General features: G+C 53.6%; 34 non-coding genes across 34 annotated transcripts; 27 read left to right on the top strand and 7 right to left on the bottom strand.

The window, feature by feature from the left end:
* Nucleotides 1–258: 258 nt before the first annotated feature.
* Nucleotides 259–330, top strand: Trnae-uuc (transfer RNA glutamic acid (anticodon UUC)). Its single transcript has one exon. It is a non-coding gene; the product is annotated as a tRNA-Glu (tRNA).
* Nucleotides 331–626: 296 nt separating this feature from the next.
* On the top strand, nt 627–699 carry Trnak-uuu (transfer RNA lysine (anticodon UUU)). Its single transcript has one exon. It is a non-coding gene; the product is annotated as a tRNA-Lys (tRNA).
* Nucleotides 700–838: 139 nt separating this feature from the next.
* Trnas-aga (transfer RNA serine (anticodon AGA)) lies at nt 839–920 on the top strand. The gene has a single exon. It is a non-coding gene; the product is annotated as a tRNA-Ser (tRNA).
* A 272-nt stretch (nt 921–1192) lies between these two features.
* On the bottom strand, nt 1193–1264 carry Trnag-ucc (transfer RNA glycine (anticodon UCC)). Its single transcript has one exon. It is a non-coding gene; the product is annotated as a tRNA-Gly (tRNA).
* Nucleotides 1265–2077: 813 nt separating this feature from the next.
* Nucleotides 2078–2150, top strand: Trnam-cau (transfer RNA methionine (anticodon CAU)). Its single transcript has one exon. It is a non-coding gene; the product is annotated as a tRNA-Met (tRNA).
* A 322-nt stretch (nt 2151–2472) lies between these two features.
* On the top strand, nt 2473–2544 carry Trnae-uuc (transfer RNA glutamic acid (anticodon UUC)). The gene has a single exon. It is a non-coding gene; the product is annotated as a tRNA-Glu (tRNA).
* A 296-nt stretch (nt 2545–2840) lies between these two features.
* On the top strand, nt 2841–2913 carry Trnak-uuu (transfer RNA lysine (anticodon UUU)). Its single transcript has one exon. It is a non-coding gene; the product is annotated as a tRNA-Lys (tRNA).
* A 139-nt stretch (nt 2914–3052) lies between these two features.
* Trnas-aga (transfer RNA serine (anticodon AGA)) lies at nt 3053–3134 on the top strand. Its single transcript has one exon. It is a non-coding gene; the product is annotated as a tRNA-Ser (tRNA).
* A 272-nt stretch (nt 3135–3406) lies between these two features.
* Trnag-ucc (transfer RNA glycine (anticodon UCC)) lies at nt 3407–3478 on the bottom strand. The gene has a single exon. It is a non-coding gene; the product is annotated as a tRNA-Gly (tRNA).
* Nucleotides 3479–4290: 812 nt separating this feature from the next.
* On the top strand, nt 4291–4363 carry Trnam-cau (transfer RNA methionine (anticodon CAU)). Its single transcript has one exon. It is a non-coding gene; the product is annotated as a tRNA-Met (tRNA).
* Nucleotides 4364–4688: 325 nt separating this feature from the next.
* On the top strand, nt 4689–4760 carry Trnae-uuc (transfer RNA glutamic acid (anticodon UUC)). Its single transcript has one exon. It is a non-coding gene; the product is annotated as a tRNA-Glu (tRNA).
* Nucleotides 4761–5056: 296 nt separating this feature from the next.
* Nucleotides 5057–5129, top strand: Trnak-uuu (transfer RNA lysine (anticodon UUU)). The gene has a single exon. It is a non-coding gene; the product is annotated as a tRNA-Lys (tRNA).
* Nucleotides 5130–5268: 139 nt separating this feature from the next.
* On the top strand, nt 5269–5350 carry Trnas-aga (transfer RNA serine (anticodon AGA)). The gene has a single exon. It is a non-coding gene; the product is annotated as a tRNA-Ser (tRNA).
* Nucleotides 5351–5622: 272 nt separating this feature from the next.
* Nucleotides 5623–5694, bottom strand: Trnag-ucc (transfer RNA glycine (anticodon UCC)). Its single transcript has one exon. It is a non-coding gene; the product is annotated as a tRNA-Gly (tRNA).
* An 812-nt stretch (nt 5695–6506) lies between these two features.
* Nucleotides 6507–6579, top strand: Trnam-cau (transfer RNA methionine (anticodon CAU)). The gene has a single exon. It is a non-coding gene; the product is annotated as a tRNA-Met (tRNA).
* Nucleotides 6580–6901: 322 nt separating this feature from the next.
* On the top strand, nt 6902–6973 carry Trnae-uuc (transfer RNA glutamic acid (anticodon UUC)). Its single transcript has one exon. It is a non-coding gene; the product is annotated as a tRNA-Glu (tRNA).
* A 297-nt stretch (nt 6974–7270) lies between these two features.
* On the top strand, nt 7271–7343 carry Trnak-uuu (transfer RNA lysine (anticodon UUU)). Its single transcript has one exon. It is a non-coding gene; the product is annotated as a tRNA-Lys (tRNA).
* Nucleotides 7344–7482: 139 nt separating this feature from the next.
* Nucleotides 7483–7564, top strand: Trnas-aga (transfer RNA serine (anticodon AGA)). The gene has a single exon. It is a non-coding gene; the product is annotated as a tRNA-Ser (tRNA).
* A 272-nt stretch (nt 7565–7836) lies between these two features.
* On the bottom strand, nt 7837–7908 carry Trnag-ucc (transfer RNA glycine (anticodon UCC)). The gene has a single exon. It is a non-coding gene; the product is annotated as a tRNA-Gly (tRNA).
* Nucleotides 7909–8721: 813 nt separating this feature from the next.
* On the top strand, nt 8722–8794 carry Trnam-cau (transfer RNA methionine (anticodon CAU)). Its single transcript has one exon. It is a non-coding gene; the product is annotated as a tRNA-Met (tRNA).
* Nucleotides 8795–9116: 322 nt separating this feature from the next.
* Trnae-uuc (transfer RNA glutamic acid (anticodon UUC)) lies at nt 9117–9188 on the top strand. Its single transcript has one exon. It is a non-coding gene; the product is annotated as a tRNA-Glu (tRNA).
* Nucleotides 9189–9484: 296 nt separating this feature from the next.
* Trnak-uuu (transfer RNA lysine (anticodon UUU)) lies at nt 9485–9557 on the top strand. The gene has a single exon. It is a non-coding gene; the product is annotated as a tRNA-Lys (tRNA).
* Nucleotides 9558–9696: 139 nt separating this feature from the next.
* Trnas-aga (transfer RNA serine (anticodon AGA)) lies at nt 9697–9778 on the top strand. Its single transcript has one exon. It is a non-coding gene; the product is annotated as a tRNA-Ser (tRNA).
* Nucleotides 9779–10049: 271 nt separating this feature from the next.
* On the bottom strand, nt 10050–10121 carry Trnag-ucc (transfer RNA glycine (anticodon UCC)). The gene has a single exon. It is a non-coding gene; the product is annotated as a tRNA-Gly (tRNA).
* Nucleotides 10122–10935: 814 nt separating this feature from the next.
* Trnam-cau (transfer RNA methionine (anticodon CAU)) lies at nt 10936–11008 on the top strand. Its single transcript has one exon. It is a non-coding gene; the product is annotated as a tRNA-Met (tRNA).
* A 322-nt stretch (nt 11009–11330) lies between these two features.
* On the top strand, nt 11331–11402 carry Trnae-uuc (transfer RNA glutamic acid (anticodon UUC)). The gene has a single exon. It is a non-coding gene; the product is annotated as a tRNA-Glu (tRNA).
* A 296-nt stretch (nt 11403–11698) lies between these two features.
* Trnak-uuu (transfer RNA lysine (anticodon UUU)) lies at nt 11699–11771 on the top strand. The gene has a single exon. It is a non-coding gene; the product is annotated as a tRNA-Lys (tRNA).
* A 139-nt stretch (nt 11772–11910) lies between these two features.
* Trnas-aga (transfer RNA serine (anticodon AGA)) lies at nt 11911–11992 on the top strand. The gene has a single exon. It is a non-coding gene; the product is annotated as a tRNA-Ser (tRNA).
* A 272-nt stretch (nt 11993–12264) lies between these two features.
* Trnag-ucc (transfer RNA glycine (anticodon UCC)) lies at nt 12265–12336 on the bottom strand. The gene has a single exon. It is a non-coding gene; the product is annotated as a tRNA-Gly (tRNA).
* An 813-nt stretch (nt 12337–13149) lies between these two features.
* On the top strand, nt 13150–13222 carry Trnam-cau (transfer RNA methionine (anticodon CAU)). Its single transcript has one exon. It is a non-coding gene; the product is annotated as a tRNA-Met (tRNA).
* Nucleotides 13223–13544: 322 nt separating this feature from the next.
* Nucleotides 13545–13616, top strand: Trnae-uuc (transfer RNA glutamic acid (anticodon UUC)). The gene has a single exon. It is a non-coding gene; the product is annotated as a tRNA-Glu (tRNA).
* A 296-nt stretch (nt 13617–13912) lies between these two features.
* On the top strand, nt 13913–13985 carry Trnak-uuu (transfer RNA lysine (anticodon UUU)). The gene has a single exon. It is a non-coding gene; the product is annotated as a tRNA-Lys (tRNA).
* A 140-nt stretch (nt 13986–14125) lies between these two features.
* Trnas-aga (transfer RNA serine (anticodon AGA)) lies at nt 14126–14207 on the top strand. Its single transcript has one exon. It is a non-coding gene; the product is annotated as a tRNA-Ser (tRNA).
* A 272-nt stretch (nt 14208–14479) lies between these two features.
* On the bottom strand, nt 14480–14551 carry Trnag-ucc (transfer RNA glycine (anticodon UCC)). Its single transcript has one exon. It is a non-coding gene; the product is annotated as a tRNA-Gly (tRNA).
* Between the last annotated feature and the right edge of the window lie 137 nt (nt 14552–14688).

The raw sequence follows: 14688 nt of genomic DNA, 5'->3' as shown, positions 1-14688 counted from the left end.
GTCGTTTGTTATCCACAAGGAGCCCACGCCTCAGCGTTAAAATGTTTACATCCAGCTATGGCAAGGTACAGCTTTGACCTTTCTCCTCCCCTGTTGTGAGTAAAATATGATGCAAACTGCAATGAATTGTCAGTTTCGAGCTGTGCGCCATGCCAGTCTGCAAGCGCAAATATGCTCGCAAACAGAGAACACCACTAAGTCCGGATTCAGCACGAAAAGCGAGAGGAGAGGGAGTAAATCTGACGTTTATCGAGCAAATCCGGTGTGGTCTAGTGGCTAGGATACCTGGCTTTCACCCAGGAGGCCCGGGTTCGATTCCCGGTACCGGAAGGGAAGTTTTTGCGCACACGACCCTCCATGTTTTGGCCCTCCAACCCTCGTTTGTCGCCCTCCTTCCGGAGCTTCAACCGAGCGTAATCGGGGAAAACAGGCACGAGATGCAATTACTGTCAGCACCGGGGTAAAGGGAGAAGAGGCACTGGTCCGCTGTTGGGCTGCTACCAGCGTCAGTGGCAAGTCGGTGAAGTCGCCAGTTGCGCCAGAAGCCAGCAATTACCGTAGTACGCCTACACACGCGTTCCAGTTATTCACATTGCCTGCAGCTGCTCCATCCACAGCAAGCGTGAGCCCGGATAGCTCAGTCGGTAGAGCATTAGGCTTTTAACCTAAGGGTCCAGGGTTCGAGTCCCTGTCCGGGCGAAGATTTTAACGCTTCCGTAATGGCTCGTCTCGTAGCGCTGGTAGCCCTGCCGTAATCAGTGCACGGAGTTCGTTTCCTGTCAACATTCTGCGCAGAACGGTTTGATTTTTCACGATTCGAGGGGACTTTTGGCTGCGAGCAGTCGTGGCCGAGTGGTTAAGGCGTCTGACTAGAAATCAGATTCCCTCTGGGAGCGTAGGTTCGAGTCCTACCGACTGCGTCTCTTTTTTTTTTATTTTTTTGTTTAAGAAGAAGGAGCACAAAACTTCGCAGTTTGCCTGTACTTCGCTACACCTCACCTCTCACAGCCGTTTATATCGCCTGTCCTCTTGATAAGGGCGAATTCCAAGCGTCAGCTTTCGCGTCAGCCGAGCAAAGTCGGGACAAGTCGGGACATACTACAGGATGGCCTGGAGTGGAGCAACGACGGAAAGAAAACGTTAATGTAACAGCACGTGGCTCACATACTCAGACGTAAAAATTTGCGCCCGTTGCGGTGGCCGGGAATCGAACCCGGATCAACTGCTGGGAAGGCAACTATGCTCACCATTACACCACCACCGCACAGCCGCTGCTCGTAACGCCGCGCTGTGTCGGCTTCCCGCCCGCCGGCAGCGGCCCACGGTGATAGTAGCTGTAGGCGCTTTACGAGGTAGGAGGGTGCATCCACACGCGTTCGGGCAGCGCCTCCACGCACGCTGCGTCTTTGGGCAAGACTCGTCGCCGCGGCCGCAAGGTTACTCACACGATAGTGATGAGCGGTCGCTTTAAGGCAGTGTAGTGGGGGACTCCGCGTGTGTAGCAGTTTTTTCGGCTGTATCCGGCGTCGTTGGGTGGCAATCCCACTTTCCCTGCAGACAGCTACTCTGGAATATGCTCGGGAAGCACGGCCGACCGCCCCCAACAAATGCAACTAAAAAAATGAGAACAACAACTAAAAAAGTGGTAGGTTGTTCGCCTACCACTCGGGCGGCCCGGGTTCGATTCCCGGCCGATGCATCGTTTTGCTGTTCTCGCTATAATGCTGCCGCGCCGATTGCTCGTTTGAGCTGCGTCAGCCTCAGGAATGTATAGCAGGATTCGCTGTGAGAAGAACCAAACACGCAGCACGCAAGAGACCGTACTTGGACGGACGCGTGCTATTTCTGAACTCTAGCGTCAGCCTGGCCCTACAGGCCGCTGTGTTCAGGTGCCGCAAGGGCGATGTACTGTAACCTCAGGCAGTGCTGCTTTCCGTTGAAAAAGCCGCGGCAGCAGTTTAATCTAGCAATTCGGGAAAGCACGTGTAGCAACACAACAGATTCTTGAGAAAGCGCAAACTGTCTATCTCTAATATGCGAGACTTACCAAGTTTCCTGGGACGTTGCTTGCAAACGTGCCTCGGTAGCGCAGTGGGTAGCGCGTAAGTCTCATAATCTTAAGGTCGTGAGTTCGATCCTCACCCGGGGCATTTAATTTGCTGTACATCATGGCTGAATTAACGGCGTTGCTGTTGCTAGGGAACGAACTGAATTGTCGTTTGTTATCCACAAGGAGCCCACGCCTCAGCGTTAAAATGTTTACATCCAGCTATGGCAAGGTACAGCTTTGACCTTTCTCCTCCCCTGTTGTGAGTAAAATATGATGCAAACTGCAATGAATTGTCAGTTTCGAGCTGTGCGCCATGCCAGTCTGCAAGCGCAAATATGCTCGCAAACAGAGAACACCACTAAGTCCGGATTCAGCACGAAAAGCGAGAGGAGAGGGAGTAAATCTGACGTTTATCGAGCAAATCCGGTGTGGTCTAGTGGCTAGGATACCTGGCTTTCACCCAGGAGGCCCGGGTTCGATTCCCGGTACCGGAAGGGAAGTTTTTGCGCACACGACCCTCCATGTTTTGGCCCTCCAACCCTCGTTTGTCGCCCTCCTTCCGGAGCTTCAACCGAGCGTAATCGGGGAAAACAGGCACGAGATGCAATTACTGTCAGCACCGGGGTAAAGGGAGAAGAGGCACTGGTCCGCTGTTGGGCTGCTACCAGCGTCAGTGGCAAGTCGGTGAAGTCGCCAGTTGCGCCAGAAGCCAGCAATTACCGTAGTACGCCTACACACGCGTTCCAGTTATTCACATTGCCTGCAGCTGCTCCATCCACAGCAAGCGTGAGCCCGGATAGCTCAGTCGGTAGAGCATTAGGCTTTTAACCTAAGGGTCCAGGGTTCGAGTCCCTGTCCGGGCGAAGATTTTAACGCTTCCGTAATGGCTCGTCTCGTAGCGCTGGTAGCCCTGCCGTAATCAGTGCACGGAGTTCGTTTCCTGTCAACATTCTGCGCAGAACGGTTTGATTTTTCACGATTCGAGGGGACTTTTGGCTGCGAGCAGTCGTGGCCGAGTGGTTAAGGCGTCTGACTAGAAATCAGATTCCCTCTGGGAGCGTAGGTTCGAGTCCTACCGACTGCGTCTCTTTTTTTTTTATTTTTTTGTTTAAGAAGAAGGAGCACAAAACTTCGCAGTTTGCCTGTACTTCGCTACACCTCACCTCTCACAGCCGTTTATATCGCCTGTCCTCTTGATAAGGGCGAATTCCAAGCGTCAGCTTTCGCGTCAGCCGAGCAAAGTCGGGACAAGTCGGGACATACTACAGGATGGCCTGGAGTGGAGCAACGACGGAAAGAAAACGTTAATGTAACAGCACGTGGCTCACATACTCAGACGTAAAAATTTGCGCCCGTTGCGGTGGCCGGGAATCGAACCCGGATCAACTGCTGGGAAGGCAACTATGCTCACCATTACACCACCACCGCACAGCCGCTGCTCGTAACGCCGCGCTGTGTCGGCTTCCCGCCCGCCGGCAGCGGCCCACGGTGATAGTAGCTGTAGGCGCTTTACGAGGTAGGAGGGTGCATCCACACGCGTTCGGGCAGCGCCTCCACGCACGCTGCGTCTTTGGGCAAGACTCGTCGCCGCGCCGCAAGGTTACTCACACGATAGTGATGAGCGGTCGCTTTAAGGCAGTGTAGTGGGGGACTCCGCGTGTGTAGCACTTTTTTCGGCTGTATCCGGCGTCGTTGGGTGGCAATCCCACTTTCCCTGCAGACAGCTACTCTGGAATATGCTCGGGAAGCACGGCCGACCGCCCCCAACAAATGCAACTAAAAAAATGAGAACAACAACTAAAAAAGTGGTAGGTTGTTCGCCTACCACTCGGGCGGCCCGGGTTCGATTCCCGGCCGATGCATCGTTTTGCTGTTCTCGCTATAATGCTGCCGCGCCGATTGCTCGTTTGAGCTGCGTCAGCCTCAGGAATGTATAGCAGGATTCGCTGTGAGAAGAACCAAACACGCAGCACGCAAGAGACCGTACTTGGACGGACGCGTGCTATTTCTGAACTCTAGCGTCAGCCTGGCCCTACAGGCCGCTGTGTTCAGGTGCCGCAAGGGCGATGTACTGTAACCTCAGGCAGTGCTGCTTTCCGTTGAAAAAGCCGCGGCAGCAGTTTAATCTAGCAATTCGGGAAAGCACGTGTAGCAACACAACAGATTCTTGAGAAAGCGCAAACTGTCTATCTCTAATATGCGAGACTTACCAAGTTTCCTGGGACGTTGCTTGCAAACGTGCCTCGGTAGCGCAGTGGGTAGCGCGTAAGTCTCATAATCTTAAGGTCGTGAGTTCGATCCTCACCCGGGGCATTTAATTTGCTGTACATCATGGCTGAATTAACGGCGTTGCTGTTGCTAGGGAACGAAACTGAATTGTCGTTTGTTATCCACAAGGAGCCCACGCCTCAGCGTTAAAATGTTTACATCCAGCTATGGCAAGGTACAGCTTTGACCTTTCTCCTCCCCTGTTGTGAGTAAAATATGATGCAAACTGCAATGAATTGTCAGTTTCGAGCTGTGCGCCATGCCAGTCTGCAAGCGCAAATATGCTCGCAAACAGAGAACACCACTAAGTCCGGATTCAGCACGAAAAGCGAGAGGAGAGAGGGAGTAAATCTGACGTTTATCGAGCAAATCCGGTGTGGTCTAGTGGCTAGGATACCTGGCTTTCACCCAGGAGGCCCGGGTTCGATTCCCGGTACCGGAAGGGAAGTTTTTGCGCACACGACCCTCCATGTTTTGGCCCTCCAACCCTCGTTTGTCGCCCTCCTTCCGGAGCTTCAACCGAGCGTAATCGGGGAAAACAGGCACGAGATGCAATTACTGTCAGCACCGGGGTAAAGGGAGAAGAGGCACTGGTCCGCTGTTGGGCTGCTACCAGCGTCAGTGGCAAGTCGGTGAAGTCGCCAGTTGCGCCAGAAGCCAGCAATTACCGTAGTACGCCTACACACGCGTTCCAGTTATTCACATTGCCTGCAGCTGCTCCATCCACAGCAAGCGTGAGCCCGGATAGCTCAGTCGGTAGAGCATTAGGCTTTTAACCTAAGGGTCCAGGGTTCGAGTCCCTGTCCGGGCGAAGATTTTAACGCTTCCGTAATGGCTCGTCTCGTAGCGCTGGTAGCCCTGCCGTAATCAGTGCACGGAGTTCGTTTCCTGTCAACATTCTGCGCAGAACGGTTTGATTTTTCACGATTCGAGGGGACTTTTGGCTGCGAGCAGTCGTGGCCGAGTGGTTAAGGCGTCTGACTAGAAATCAGATTCCCTCTGGGAGCGTAGGTTCGAGTCCTACCGACTGCGTCTCTTTTTTTTTTATTTTTTTGTTTAAGAAGAAGGAGCACAAAACTTCGCAGTTTGCCTGTACTTCGCTACACCTCACCTCTCACAGCCGTTTATATCGCCTGTCCTCTTGATAAGGGCGAATTCCAAGCGTCAGCTTTCGCGTCAGCCGAGCAAAGTCGGGACAAGTCGGGACATACTACAGGATGGCCTGGAGTGGAGCAACGACGGAAAGAAAACGTTAATGTAACAGCACGTGGCTCACATACTCAGACGTAAAAATTTGCGCCCGTTGCGGTGGCCGGGAATCGAACCCGGATCAACTGCTGGGAAGGCAACTATGCTCACCATTACACCACCACCGCACAGCCGCTGCTCGTAACGCCGCGCTGTGTCGGCTTCCCGCCCGCCGGCAGCGGCCCACGGTGATAGTAGCTGTAGGCGCTTTACGAGGTAGGAGGGTGCATCCACACGCGTTCGGGCAGCGCCTCCACGCACGCTGCGTCTTTGGGCAAGACTCGTCGCCGCGGCCGCAAGGTTACTCACACGATAGTGATGAGCGGTCGCTTTAAGGCAGTGTAGTGGGGGACTCCGCGTGTGTAGCACTTTTTTCGGCTGTATCCGGCGTCGTTGGGTGGCAATCCCACTTTCCTGCAGACAGCTACTCTGGAATATGCTCGGGAAGCACGGCCGACCGCCCCCAACAAATGCAACTAAAAAAATGAGAACAACAACTAAAAAAGTGGTAGGTTGTTCGCCTACCACTCGGGCGGCCCGGGTTCGATTCCCGGCCGATGCATCGTTTTGCTGTTCTCGCTATAATGCTGCCGCGCCGATTGCTCGTTTGAGCTGCGTCAGCCTCAGGAATGTATAGCAGGATTCGCTGTGAGAAGAACCAAACACGCAGCACGCAAGAGACCGTACTTGGACGGACGCGTGCTATTTCTGAACTCTAGCGTCAGCCTGGCCCTACAGGCCGCTGTGTTCAGGTGCCGCAAGGGCGATGTACTGTAACCTCAGGCAGTGCTGCTTTCCGTTGAAAAAGCCGCGGCAGCAGTTTAATCTAGCAATTCGGGAAAGCACGTGTAGCAACACAACAGATTCTTGAGAAAGCGCAAACTGTCTATCTCTAATATGCGAGACTTACCAAGTTTCCTGGGACGTTGCTTGCAAACGTGCCTCGGTAGCGCAGTGGGTAGCGCGTAAGTCTCATAATCTTAAGGTCGTGAGTTCGATCCTCACCCGGGGCATTTAATTTGCTGTACATCATGGCTGAATTAACGGCGTTGCTGTTGCTAGGGAACGAACTGAATTGTCGTTTGTTATCCACAAGGAGCCCACGCCTCAGCGTTAAAATGTTTACATCCAGCTATGGCAAGGTACAGCTTTGACCTTTCTCCTCCCCTGTTGTGAGTAAAATATGATGCAAACTGCAATGAATTGTCAGTTTCGAGCTGTGCGCCATGCCAGTCTGCAAGCGCAAATATGCTCGCAAACAGAGAACACCACTAAGTCCGGATTCAGCACGAAAAGCGAGAGGAGAGGGAGTAAATCTGACGTTTATCGAGCAAATCCGGTGTGGTCTAGTGGCTAGGATACCTGGCTTTCACCCAGGAGGCCCGGGTTCGATTCCCGGTACCGGAAGGGAAGTTTTTGCGCACACGACCCTCCATGTTTTGGCCCTCCAACCCTCGTTTGTCGCCCTCCTTCCGGAGCTTCAACCGAGCGTAATCGGGGGAAAACAGGCACGAGATGCAATTACTGTCAGCACCGGGGTAAAGGGAGAAGAGGCACTGGTCCGCTGTTGGGCTGCTACCAGCGTCAGTGGCAAGTCGGTGAAGTCGCCAGTTGCGCCAGAAGCCAGCAATTACCGTAGTACGCCTACACACGCGTTCCAGTTATTCACATTGCCTGCAGCTGCTCCATCCACAGCAAGCGTGAGCCCGGATAGCTCAGTCGGTAGAGCATTAGGCTTTTAACCTAAGGGTCCAGGGTTCGAGTCCCTGTCCGGGCGAAGATTTTAACGCTTCCGTAATGGCTCGTCTCGTAGCGCTGGTAGCCCTGCCGTAATCAGTGCACGGAGTTCGTTTCCTGTCAACATTCTGCGCAGAACGGTTTGATTTTTCACGATTCGAGGGGACTTTTGGCTGCGAGCAGTCGTGGCCGAGTGGTTAAGGCGTCTGACTAGAAATCAGATTCCCTCTGGGAGCGTAGGTTCGAGTCCTACCGACTGCGTCTCTTTTTTTTTTATTTTTTTGTTTAAGAAGAAGGAGCACAAAACTTCGCAGTTTGCCTGTACTTCGCTACACCTCACCTCTCACAGCCGTTTATATCGCCTGTCCTCTTGATAAGGGCGAATTCCAAGCGTCAGCTTTCGCGTCAGCCGAGCAAAGTCGGGACAAGTCGGGACATACTACAGGATGGCCTGGAGTGGAGCAACGACGGAAAGAAAACGTTAATGTAACAGCACGTGGCTCACATACTCAGACGTAAAAATTTGCGCCCGTTGCGGTGGCCGGGAATCGAACCCGGATCAACTGCTGGGAAGGCAACTATGCTCACCATTACACCACCACCGCACAGCCGCTGCTCGTAACGCCGCGCTGTGTCGGCTTCCCGCCCGCCGGCAGCGGCCCACGGTGATAGTAGCTGTAGGCGCTTTACGAGGTAGGAGGGTGCATCCACACGCGTTCGGGCAGCGCCTCCACGCACGCTGCGTCTTTGGGCAAGACTCGTCGCCGCGGCCGCAAGGTTACTCACACGATAGTGATGAGCGGTCGCTTTAAGGCAGTGTAGTGGGGGACTCCGCGTGTGTAGCACTTTTTTCGGCTGTATCCGGCGTCGTTGGGTGGCAATCCCACTTTCCCTGCAGACAGCTACTCTGGAATATGCTCGGGAAGCACGGCCGACCGCCCCCAACAAATGCAACTAAAAAAATGAGAACAACAACTAAAAAAGTGGTAGGTTGTTCGCCTACCACTCGGGCGGCCCGGGTTCGATTCCCGGCCGATGCATCGTTTTGCTGTTCTCGCTATAATGCTGCCGCGCCGATTGCTCGTTTGAGCTGCGTCAGCCTCAGGAATGTATAGCAGGATTCGCTGTGAGAAGAACCAAACACGCAGCACGCAAGAGACCGTACTTGGACGGACGCGTGCTATTTCTGAACTCTAGCGTCAGCCTGGCCCTACAGGCCGCTGTGTTCAGGTGCCGCAAGGGCGATGTACTGTAACCTCAGGCAGTGCTGCTTTCCGTTGAAAAAGCCGCGGCAGCAGTTTAATCTAGCAATTCGGGAAAGCACGTGTAGCAACACAACAGATTCTTGAGAAAGCGCAAACTGTCTATCTCTAATATGCGAGACTTACCAAGTTTCCTGGGACGTTGCTTGCAAACGTGCCTCGGTAGCGCAGTGGGTAGCGCGTAAGTCTCATAATCTTAAGGTCGTGAGTTCGATCCTCACCCGGGGCATTTAATTTGCTGTACATCATGGCTGAATTAACGGCGTTGCTGTTGCTAGGGAACGAACTGAATTGTCGTTTGTTATCCACAAGGAGCCCACGCCTCAGCGTTAAAATGTTTACATCCAGCTATGGCAAGGTACAGCTTTGACCTTTCTCCTCCCCTGTTGTGAGTAAAATATGATGCAAACTGCAATGAATTGTCAGTTTCGAGCTGTGCGCCATGCCAGTCTGCAAGCGCAAATATGCTCGCAAACAGAGAACACCACTAAGTCCGGATTCAGCACGAAAAGCGAGAGGAGAGGGAGTAAATCTGACGTTTATCGAGCAAATCCGGTGTGGTCTAGTGGCTAGGATACCTGGCTTTCACCCAGGAGGCCCGGGTTCGATTCCCGGTACCGGAAGGGAAGTTTTTGCGCACACGACCCTCCATGTTTTGGCCCTCCAACCCTCGTTTGTCGCCCTCCTTCCGGAGCTTCAACCGAGCGTAATCGGGGAAAACAGGCACGAGATGCAATTACTGTCAGCACCGGGGTAAAGGGAGAAGAGGCACTGGTCCGCTGTTGGGCTGCTACCAGCGTCAGTGGCAAGTCGGTGAAGTCGCCAGTTGCGCCAGAAGCCAGCAATTACCGTAGTACGCCTACACACGCGTTCCAGTTATTCACATTGCCTGCAGCTGCTCCATCCACAGCAAGCGTGAGCCCGGATAGCTCAGTCGGTAGAGCATTAGGCTTTTAACCTAAGGGTCCAGGGTTCGAGTCCCTGTCCGGGCGAAGATTTTAACGCTTCCGTAATGGCTCGTCTCGTAGCGCTGGTAGCCCTGCCGTAATCAGTGCACGGAGTTCGTTTCCTGTCAACATTCTGCGCAGAACGGTTTGATTTTTCACGATTCGAGGGGACTTTTGGCTGCGAGCAGTCGTGGCCGAGTGGTTAAGGCGTCTGACTAGAAATCAGATTCCCTCTGGGAGCGTAGGTTCGAGTCCTACCGACTGCGTCTCTTTTTTTTTATTTTTTTGTTTAAGAAGAAGGAGCACAAAACTTCGCAGTTTGCCTGTACTTCGCTACACCTCACCTCTCACAGCCGTTTATATCGCCTGTCCTCTTGATAAGGGCGAATTCCAAGCGTCAGCTTTCGCGTCAGCCGAGCAAAGTCGGGACAAGTCGGGACATACTACAGGATGGCCTGGAGTGGAGCAACGACGGAAAGAAAACGTTAATGTAACAGCACGTGGCTCACATACTCAGACGTAAAAATTTGCGCCCGTTGCGGTGGCCGGGAATCGAACCCGGATCAACTGCTGGGAAGGCAACTATGCTCACCATTACACCACCACCGCACAGCCGCTGCTCGTAACGCCGCGCTGTGTCGGCTTCCCGCCCGCCGGCAGCGGCCCACGGTGATAGTAGCTGTAGGCGCTTTACGAGGTAGGAGGGTGCATCCACACGCGTTCGGGCAGCGCCTCCACGCACGCTGCGTCTTTGGGCAAGACTCGTCGCCGCGGCCGCAAGGTTACTCACACGATAGTGATGAGCGGTCGCTTTAAGGCAGTGTAGTGGGGGACTCCGCGTGTGTAGCACTTTTTTCGGCTGTATCCGGCGTCGTTGGGTGGCAATCCCACTTTCCCTGCAGACAGCTACTCTGGAATATGCTCGGGAAGCACGGCCGACCGCCCCCAACAAATGCAACTAAAAAAATGAGAACAACAACTAAAAAAGTGGTAGGTTGTTCGCCTACCACTCGGGCGGGCCCGGGTTCGATTCCCGGCCGATGCATCGTTTTGCTGTTCTCGCTATAATGCTGCCGCGCCGATTGCTCGTTTGAGCTGCGTCAGCCTCAGGAATGTATAGCAGGATTCGCTGTGAGAAGAACCAAACACGCAGCACGCAAGAGACCGTACTTGGACGGACGCGTGCTATTTCTGAACTCTAGCGTCAGCCTGGCCCTACAGGCCGCTGTGTTCAGGTGCCGCAAGGGCGATGTACTGTAACCTCAGGCAGTGCTGCTTTCCGTTGAAAAAGCCGCGGCAGCAGTTTAATCTAGCAATTCGGGAAAGCACGTGTAGCAACACAACAGATTCTTGAGAAAGCGCAAACTGTCTATCTCTAATATGCGAGACTTACCAAGTTTCCTGGGACGTTGCTTGCAAACGTGCCTCGGTAGCGCAGTGGGTAGCGCGTAAGTCTCATAATCTTAAGGTCGTGAGTTCGATCCTCACCCGGGGCATTTAATTTGCTGTACATCATGGCTGAATTAACGGCGTTGCTGTTGCTAGGGAACGAACTGAATTGTCGTTTGTTATCCACAAGGAGCCCACGCCTCAGCGTTAAAATGTTTACATCCAGCTATGGCAAGGTACAGCTTTGACCTTTCTCCTCCCCTGTTGTGAGTAAAATATGATGCAAACTGCAATGAATTGTCAGTTTCGAGCTGTGCGCCATGCCAGTCTGCAAGCGCAAATATGCTCGCAAACAGAGAACACCACTAAGTCCGGATTCAGCACGAAAAGCGAGAGGAGAGGGAGTAAATCTGACGTTTATCGAGCAAATCCGGTGTGGTCTAGTGGCTAGGATACCTGGCTTTCACCCAGGAGGCCCGGGTTCGATTCCCGGTACCGGAAGGGAAGTTTTTGCGCACACGACCCTCCATGTTTTGGCCCTCCAACCCTCGTTTGTCGCCCTCCTTCCGGAGCTTCAACCGAGCGTAATCGGGGAAAACAGGCACGAGATGCAATTACTGTCAGCACCGGGGTAAAGGGAGAAGAGGCACTGGTCCGCTGTTGGGCTGCTACCAGCGTCAGTGGCAAGTCGGTGAAGTCGCCAGTTGCGCCAGAAGCCAGCAATTACCGTAGTACGCCTACACACGCGTTCCAGTTATTCACATTGCCTGCAGCTGCTCCATCCACAGCAAGCGTGAGCCCGGATAGCTCAGTCGGTAGAGCATTAGGCTTTTAACCTAAGGGTCCAGGGTTCGAGTCCCTGTCCGGGCGAAGATTTTAACGCTTCCGTAATGGCTCGTCTCGTAGCGCTGGTAGCCCTGCCGTAATCAGTGCACGGAGTTCGTTTCCTGTCAACATTCTGCGCAGAACGGTTTGATTTTTCACGATTCGAGGGGACTTTTGGCTGCGAGCAGTCGTGGCCGAGTGGTTAAGGCGTCTGACTAGAAATCAGATTCCCTCTGGGAGCGTAGGTTCGAGTCCTACCGACTGCGTCTCTTTTTTTTTTATTTTTTTGTTTAAGAAGAAGGAGCACAAAACTTCGCAGTTTGCCTGTACTTCGCTACACCTCACCTCTCACAGCCGTTTATATCGCCTGTCCTCTTGATAAGGGCGAATTCCAAGCGTCAGCTTTCGCGTCAGCCGAGCAAAGTCGGGACAAGTCGGGACATACTACAGGATGGCCTGGAGTGGAGCAACGACGGAAAGAAAACGTTAATGTAACAGCACGTGGCTCACATACTCAGACGTAAAAATTTGCGCCCGTTGCGGTGGCCGGGAATCGAACCCGGATCAACTGCTGGGAAGGCAACTATGCTCACCATTACACCACCACCGCACAGCCGCTGCTCGTAACGCCGCGCTGTGTCGGCTTCCCGCCCGCCGGCAGCGGCCCACGGTGATAGTAGCTGTAGGCGCTTTACGAGGTAGGAGGGTGCATCCACACGCGTTCGGGCAGCGCCTCCACGCACGCTGCGTCTTTGGGCAAGACTCGTCGCCGCGGCCGCAAGGTTACTCACACGATAGTGATGAGCGGTCGCTTTAAGGCAGTGTAGTGGGGGACTCCGCGTGTGTAGCACTTTTTTCGGCTGTATCCGGCGTCGTTGGGTGGCAATCCCACTTTCCCTGCAGACAGCTACTCTGGAATATGCTCGGGAAGCACGGCCGACCGCCCCCAACAAATGCAACTAAAAAAATGAGAACAACAACTAAAAAAGTGGTAGGTTGTTCGCCTACCACTCGGGCGGCCCGGGTTCGATTCCCGGCCGATGCATCGTTTTGCTGTTCTCGCTATAATGCTGCCGCGCCGATTGCTCGTTTGAGCTGCGTCAGCCTCAGGAATGTATAGCAGGATTCGCTGTGAGAAGAACCAAACACGCAGCACGCAAGAGACCGTACTTGGACGGACGCGTGCTATTTCTGAACTCTAGCGTCAGCCTGGCCCTACAGGCCGCTGTGTTCAGGTGCCGCAAGGGCGATGTACTGTAACCTCAGGCAGTGCTGCTTTCCGTTGAAAAAGCCGCGGCAGCAGTTTAATCTAGCAATTCGGGAAAGCACGTGTAGCAACACAACAGATTCTTGAGAAAGCGCAAACTGTCTATCTCTAATATGCGAGACTTACCAAGTTTCCTGGGACGTTGCTTGCAAACGTGCCTCGGTAGCGCAGTGGGTAGCGCGTAAGTCTCATAATCTTAAGGTCGTGAGTTCGATCCTCACCCGGGGCATTTAATTTGCTGTACATCATGGCTGAATTAACGGCGTTGCTGTTGCTAGGGAACGAACTGAATTGTCGTTTGTTATCCACAAGGAGCCCACGCCTCAGCGTTAAAATGTTTACATCCAGCTATGGCAAGGTACAGCTTTGACCTTTCTCCTCCCCTGTTGTGAGTAAAATATGATGCAAACTGCAATGAATTGTCAGTTTCGAGCTGTGCGCCATGCCAGTCTGCAAGCGCAAATATGCTCGCAAACAGAGAACACCACTAAGTCCGGATTCAGCACGAAAAGCGAGAGGAGAGGGAGTAAATCTGACGTTTATCGAGCAAATCCGGTGTGGTCTAGTGGCTAGGATACCTGGCTTTCACCCAGGAGGCCCGGGTTCGATTCCCGGTACCGGAAGGGAAGTTTTTGCGCACACGACCCTCCATGTTTTGGCCCTCCAACCCTCGTTTGTCGCCCTCCTTCCGGAGCTTCAACCGAGCGTAATCGGGGAAAACAGGCACGAGATGCAATTACTGTCAGCACCGGGGTAAAGGGAGAAGAGGCACTGGTCCGCTGTTGGGCTGCTACCAGCGTCAGTGGCAAGTCGGTGAAGTCGCCAGTTGCGCCAGAAGCCAGCAATTACCGTAGTACGCCTACACACGCGTTCCAGTTATTCACATTGCCTGCAGCTGCTCCATCCACAGCAAGCGTGAGCCCGGATAGCTCAGTCGGTAGAGCATTAGGCTTTTAACCTAAGGGTCCAGGGTTCGAGTCCCTGTCCGGGCGAAGATTTTAAACGCTTCCGTAATGGCTCGTCTCGTAGCGCTGGTAGCCCTGCCGTAATCAGTGCACGGAGTTCGTTTCCTGTCAACATTCTGCGCAGAACGGTTTGATTTTTCACGATTCGAGGGGACTTTTGGCTGCGAGCAGTCGTGGCCGAGTGGTTAAGGCGTCTGACTAGAAATCAGATTCCCTCTGGGAGCGTAGGTTCGAGTCCTACCGACTGCGTCTCTTTTTTTTTTATTTTTTTGTTTAAGAAGAAGGAGCACAAAACTTCGCAGTTTGCCTGTACTTCGCTACACCTCACCTCTCACAGCCGTTTATATCGCCTGTCCTCTTGATAAGGGCGAATTCCAAGCGTCAGCTTTCGCGTCAGCCGAGCAAAGTCGGGACAAGTCGGGACATACTACAGGATGGCCTGGAGTGGAGCAACGACGGAAAGAAAACGTTAATGTAACAGCACGTGGCTCACATACTCAGACGTAAAAATTTGCGCCCGTTGCGGTGGCCGGGAATCGAACCCGGATCAACTGCTGGGAAGGCAACTATGCTCACCATTACACCACCACCGCACAGCCGCTGCTCGTAACGCCGCGCTGTGTCGGCTTCCCGCCCGCCGGCAGCGGCCCACGGTGATAGTAGCTGTAGGCGCTTTACGAGGTAGGAGGGTGCATCCACACGCGTTCGGGCAGCGCCTCCACGCACGCTG

Source organism: Schistocerca serialis, unplaced genomic scaffold (assembly GCF_023864345.2).
Source record: "Schistocerca serialis cubense isolate TAMUIC-IGC-003099 unplaced genomic scaffold, iqSchSeri2.2 HiC_scaffold_736, whole genome shotgun sequence".
NCBI classification, from domain to species: domain Eukaryota; kingdom Metazoa; phylum Arthropoda; class Insecta; order Orthoptera; family Acrididae; genus Schistocerca; species Schistocerca serialis.
This window is presented reverse-complemented; position numbering and strand designations above follow the sequence as displayed.